This window comes from Corvus brachyrhynchos, unplaced genomic scaffold (genome assembly GCF_000691975.1).
Source record: "Corvus brachyrhynchos isolate BGI_N302 unplaced genomic scaffold, ASM69197v1 scaffold223, whole genome shotgun sequence".
Classification (NCBI taxonomy): domain Eukaryota; kingdom Metazoa; phylum Chordata; class Aves; order Passeriformes; family Corvidae; genus Corvus; species Corvus brachyrhynchos.
In genome coordinates this window covers 4755450-4762349 of record NW_008237174.1, presented here as the reverse complement: position 1 = coordinate 4762349, position 6900 = coordinate 4755450, and positions in this window count along the sequence as shown.

Here is a 6900-nt window from a genome sequence, read left to right as displayed (position 1 = left end):
AAGTGAGCTTGTGTTTCACAGGAGAGGAAATAACAGCACTGAGAAATGAAGAGTTACCAGGGCTTTGTATCTGAGACTGTGATGTAACCCCAGAATTTACATGAGCCTACTTTTGCCAAATAAATTCCAGAACAAATGGGGATTTCATCTGTTTGACCTGATGCCCTGTCCCAGAGCCATTAATTGCTCATCATAATCTTGTTAATTTGTTATCAAAGGTCAAGTAAATCAGTGTTCCACAAAGCCTTGAAAAAAATAGAACAACTTGTAAGTGTTCTTTTTTGTTTTGTTAAACATCTTTTAAACTGGCATTGCTAACACTGTACGTAGGTTCTTTCCATTTCTGAAAGTGCCTTTTCTAGGCAAAGGAATCACTTCCACAGGCTGTTCAGGGGCAGAAAATCAATTACAATCTGACCCTTTTAAAAAAACAGCCCAGAGAGCAACATGTGCTGCTGTGACCCCTCCTCTGCACTGAGACTCAGCTTCTCCCAAGAAACACAACAGCGACGTGCAGGCAGTAACCACATTACTGCTAAGCTCCCTGGGTTTGCTTACTCCAGCTTTGCAAAACCTATGCAGTCACACATTCAGCTTTTCTAAATGAATCACAATTCCTTCTGCCTTCTGATAAAAAAAGAAAAAAAGAAAAGAAGTAGAAGTTCTGCTTCATTTAGAAGTGAGTAAATATCTCAAATATTTGAAGTTTTTCACATCAGTCATGGGACACTGTTTACACAGGTCTCTCAAAGTAAGCTAAGAACAAAAGCCCTTTCTATGGTGATGGGCAGAAACAGAATTGCATCGCGGATTCACACGTTTCAAAAGGGGGATGCCTTGACAAGGTAACCCACCTATCTCCTGACAGTTTGAGACTCAGCTGGGCATAGGGTGCATACAACACTTGAAATCTTTCATTCTACCCTCCACATGCTTTAGAAAAACACATCACAGACTCTCACTTTTTTTCTCTACCTGAATTTATTCATGACATGTGGTGACTCTGCTAATATTGACCTTTGGCTTATGTAGTATTTTACTTCTCTGGTCTCCGTAGATTATTCCATTGACATATTTTTTCAGCAGAAATCATATCTTTTCTTAATCTATTTACCCAGTCTAAACAAAACAAATCTTCTAAGTGTTCTTTGATATGATAAGGCATCCATTCTGCAGATAATCTGAATGGCTCTTCTGTACACCTAATTCTCTGAATAAACCTGTCATAAAAACTGGAAGCCTAAGTCCTACAAAGTGCTCACCATGGCTGTCATGAGGGCCAACTATCAGGAATTAACTATTTCCTTTATTCTGTACTAAGTACCTGCATGTTCCTGACTATAAAACCCATATACCACTCTCCCAGTCTTCATTTACATGGTACTGATATCCCACACCTTTTTAAAAGATCAGCTTTTTCTCTTTTCTTCTTTCCCTTCTAATTATCCTTTTTTCCTGTCCTCTTCTCCTTTATCTTCTGAATATTCTGTAAGCTACAGACTTCAGATAAGCAACTGAGCCATAGACTTACAAATATGTATTTACAAACGTGTATTACAAAGGTTTTTATGTCCTCAAGGAACAGAGGCTGCTCCATTCTCAAGCAAAAGAAGGCCTACAGAAACTACACAGTTTTTTATCATGCCCTCCCTGCTGGCTTTTTTGGCCAAAAGGTTGTTTCTAAATCTGTCACTGATCTGTCCAATGGTTTTGATTAAACATCTGTCTTGTTTCATTCTGCTTCCTTATTTGTGAAATGGAGTTTAAAATATATTAATAAACAGATTGATAATATTAATAAAATATTAATCAAGGCACTTCTAAAGTTTCTCAGTGGTCAACTTTTGCTAGGATAGAGTAGATGTCTTGTACTTTACGCCATTGCACAAATTCACTTCTATCATTTCAAAGGAGCAGTGCAAACACACTCATTTTGTTCAGAATCAGTACACTTTATGAGCTAAAAAACACTCCTTGTAATATCTTGCTATGATTCCAGATTCACAACTTAAAATATGCCCAACTCCTGGCAACAAAAATCCCAATCTCACCATTTATGCTGGTGGTATTTATCCCTGGAGTCTGAGTTGCACAGGTCAGAAGGCTAGTTATTTATAGGACAGTCTTAAGATTTCGCAGTTTATATGTCTAAAATTCTTTTCCCTTCATTGAAAAGCTCTGTGAACATACTAGCAGAGAGAAAAAGAACACTGTGTGAGAACATAACACCATCTCCCCTGTTTTGAACAGTCTATGAAAACAAACTAGATAAAATATCAGGGAAATGGTATTTAAAAGGGGGAAAAAAACCAAACCCCCCCCCCCCAAAAAAATCCTCATATATATCTCATGTAACATGTACTAAAGAAGCCCATCCAGCTTCTTTGCAGAGGCTTACTTTAGATCTAAATTTAACCTTTCCACCCTCATTAGCAATAATGAAGTAGCTCAATTTCTCAGTGTCATTAATAAGAATGAGCTCAAGTCTCATTTCTAAGCCAGACATATCAGGAGATTAATGCTGGCTGTTTAACAAGCTGTACTTCATCCACTTACAAATGTTGAATCAAAATGCTTTTAAAAATGCCTTCCATGGAACACAGAAAATAATATGAAAAAAAGGAAGTCTTAATCACCCACTACTCCTTTTCCAAAGCACAAAAGTTATAATTTAAAGTCTAATGTTAGCCTGACTTCCTTGTGAGACCAGCTCACTGTTTCCCCTCTTGGAGTAACAGCCCACTCACATTTTGTCACTGCCAAGTCCTTGGGCTTTATCTCACTTTGTGTACTTGTAACGAGGCCTCATCTGAGCTGTCCCTGCAGTACAGGCTACCTTTAGTCATTCCAGTTTGGGATGTATTCTCAATACTTAATCCCCTGGAATTTACAGCCTATGATAGTTCTTCAGGCACAGACACTTTGTATTGGTACTAATTCTGGCCCTGAGACAGAATAGATGTTAAACCCTGGAAAACTGTGCCTTCCATTGGAATATTCCTTCTTCACTCCCTCTTCACTCCCTGTGCAGTGCCTGATATACTCAATCTTATTCCACTGGAAAGAAATACAGGAGAACATCACACATTCTCAGGATAACCTATACCAAGTGCAATTACACAAAACATTACCTTGTGAAATTTAAAGAAAATCTGATATAGTCTCTGACAATTTCTCAGATTGTAAGTGTTGAGTTCCTAGAACTAAAAAATACTTAAAGAGGAGAACATGAAGGTAGTGGTCACAATTTTATGAATAGTCTGCATTCACTCACTCTTCTAGAAGCTCTTGAAGTATTTGAAAGACTAAAGAAAATGAATAAAAACTTAACATCATAGGTTTGAATTCTGAGTATTCCTAATTTTTTATTTTCCACATCTTGTCATTCCTGAATACATGTGTCTAAAGGGAATATCTTAAGACATCTCTCCTCTCCTTGCTTGTCATGATATTTGGAGACAAACAGAGCATGGTGAATGGGATGATCATTTAAAGTAGGCATCAAGGAGATGAGGAAAAGGTAGTTCCTAGGAAGAAAACACAGCAGCGCACCTCAGCCGAGCCTCTTCCTGTGCTCTCAGCAACATCCATAGATTTGCTTGCTCGAGGGAGATTTGTTTCTTCCATCTCACGACTCAGCAGCTCAGGGCCAGCAATTTCATAGTAATTGCTGTGCCTCCTGAGGCCTGAAAAGAGAGGCTGGACTCTGCCTCCACTCTCGGGAGCACCGCAGGCCACACGCAGCCTGCTTTATCCACATGGTGTTCCCTGAGCCAGGCCCTTAGCTGAGCTCTGTGCCACTGTCTGCTGCTCGTCGGCCTCAGTGCTCCATTCATCAACAGGAAAGGGGGGGTTGGGTTTTGTTTGCATATTTATTTGGTTTGGTTTGGCTTTTTTTTCATTCACACAAACCTCAAAAGTTTATTGGACTGAAGCATCCTCCCTACTTTCAAGTCCCCTGGGGATACAAATCTCCCTCTCTCTGCCTGAGTATGTAATATGTACATCATTATTGCATGATATCAATAAATAATGTTATCCCAAGGCAGGAAAATTTCATAGAAGGAGAAAGAAGTGGATTTAAATTGTTCAGAACCAAAATTCTCTACTGAATAAACCTTGTTTTCATATTTCTTGAAGGGAGAAAATATATTTCTGTGAGCTTGATCAGGAAAAGGAATAATGTATCACTTAGATAAAAAGAGCATCTAAGAATGCTAAATATTTTAAATAGGTTGTTTAGTACAAATACTGTTTTCTGTTGTTTTATGAGGGTTAACCTCGGTACTGGCAGAAGATAGCAAGTGCTTGTTTGAAGAACGCTATAGGGTAAACAAAGCTATGACTACACTAAATCCATGTTTCAGATGGGGAGTAATGGTCCCATTTCCTGTATATTTTAAATTTGTGAAATGTGGTCATATAAATATTAGCAAAACAGAGGGTCATTATAACCATAGTAAGGAGGATGTGAATCCAACACAGTAGTTCTGAAGAGAAAGACAAATGCAATTTTTGGCGACCCAATGGAAAAAAGGCAGCAGAGATTCTGCTGCATGGGAAGACTCTATTCTCCCACCTTAGGTTGCTATAAAGGAGCAGAAAAAAAACAGCTGTTATCAGGTATTCTAATGTATTCTATTACTCTTTTTGACACAGAAAGCCAGTGATGAAATTTAAGAAAGGGTGTGTTCTGTTCGAAGACTACAAGAGGAAAAGTGCCGCACATGGTATGTGTATCTTGAGGAAAAGTTAGAAAAAAAACTGAAACAAAGTCTTCAATTTTTTTTTGTCTCCTATGACATCTTTGTTAAGTTCTATTACACATATTCTGCTACATGAAGCAGAATAGCAAAGCTAAACCCAAATCCCATCCAAACAAATTCTATTTTAATTTATTATTTCTAAGAAATCAAGAGGTAAAAAAGACCAAATATTAAGTAGAAGAATTAGTCTGGTTTTTGCAATAAAAGTATGGAAAACCCCAAAATCTTACAAAGTCTTGTATGAATGAGATCTTTTGAAAATGGGATTTCATGCAATTTGGATGTTTTTATTTATGGTCTGCACTCTCAGGTGTGATCCCACGTGTCAGCTCCTCTCCACACTTACCCTGATGGATGAAAGGGAAAATATGCTGTAAGAATCCATATCCATCAAATATTATGGATATGCAGTCCAGCCAGAAATCCCAGCCTAACAAGGAGAATAGAAGTGGTATTAAAGTCAATTCTCAAGAAATAGTGCAAAATAATTTTGAATCAAAGTGCTTCAGACTCCTAATAAAAATTGAAAATATTTCAGTTCAGACCCTTTAAACATTTCAATGGAATGTCTAAATTTTCCATAAAATGATATATTTTTAAAAATTACAAAACATCCATTTATGTAAAGAAAATGTTTCAACAGCTCAACTCATTCTAGCTATTCAATAAGTATTCATGAAAATAACCACATTACTTTTTCTTGTTTGCCACTGTGGAAGCCATGCATGCCAGATGAAGTTAAAATTTCCCAGATTAGGAGTTCACCTATACAGAGACAGAATAAAGCAGAGCCTGTGACTAGTATTGAATCTTCTTTTGAGTTTACTGGGACACATTCTCCTGGATGGAATCACATGGCCTGCAGAAAACCCATCTTCTGTTCCCTTTTAAGCTACTGAAAGAATTTTAAAAAAATTGGACCCATGACCTCACATGAAGTATTCGGCATATGACCATCTTTCATGTAGGATTTAATAAAATCACTGTTGAAGCTTTCCAATACTTTCAAAATAATGTATCTGTTTTAATTAACCAGAATATATTTACTCTTTTCTGTGTGAAATCTTGTGCCAAGCAGCATATGATGCTTTCTCACTTTTGAATATTAAATTTAATATATCTCGTACACACATACTACAGGCTTGTGAAAGTCTTGCATGTTTTTCTACTTTGTAACAATTATTCCTCTGCCATTCGCTAGTTTCAACTACATGCTGTGCCCAGGGGTAATGCAGGATCCCAGCTGCAAAATCATTGTCCTACTTTTACTTGTCTCAGTGCAATGTAACAATTTTCTTCCCCATCATCTCCACATCTCACACTTGTCCAAGCCTTCTCCCATCCAACCTCCTCCTTAACTGCCACCACACTTTCAAAAATCTCACATTACATTTCCAACATGTCTTCCACATGAGCTCACATGCTCAGAGGAGCATTTCTCATTTAAGACATAGCTTTGAAAATGCATTCTTGTTCTGTTCTGCTGTTATGAAATATCTGCTTACATTTTGGGGGAGGGTGGGGGGGATGTTGTGGATATTCATGAAGATTTTAGCAAGTCATGTATTTGTCTTTAGGTACTTGGATTTTCAACATATTAACTCTGATGACAATTTTACACATGATGTTAAGTGTTTTCCTGTTTAGCCTTATTTATTTTCCCTTATCCGTATGTTTTTGAGGAAAACCAAGATGAAAGCCACTCAGTGAGCCAGGACACTCCCTTCAGAAACACCCAAGGAGCAGTGTTTGGGTGCCTCTGGGGAGACGCATTGCTTCAGTAGCTGAGGGGATGACCCCTAAGTCAAGAATAAGAGGAAACAAAAACTAAGACCACCACACACCTTACTAGTGCTGCTGTTTGGGGTTGCTGAGGGCCCTGGGGCTGGCTTTTCATACCCTTTTCCCCACATTTTCTGCACTTGCTGGTTGTGACCTTCCCAGCCTCAGCGGCTGCGGGTGTAACAGAAGGGGTCAGGTTGGAAGGGACCAGAGTGGGGCATCTGGTCTCACCTCCCTGCTCAGGAAGGGTCATCCTAGAGCACAGGGAACAGCATTGTGTCCAGACACTTCTGGAACATGAGAGGCGGGACGGGCCCGCCCCCAACCCCCCGCACCGGCCGCGCCGGCCCCC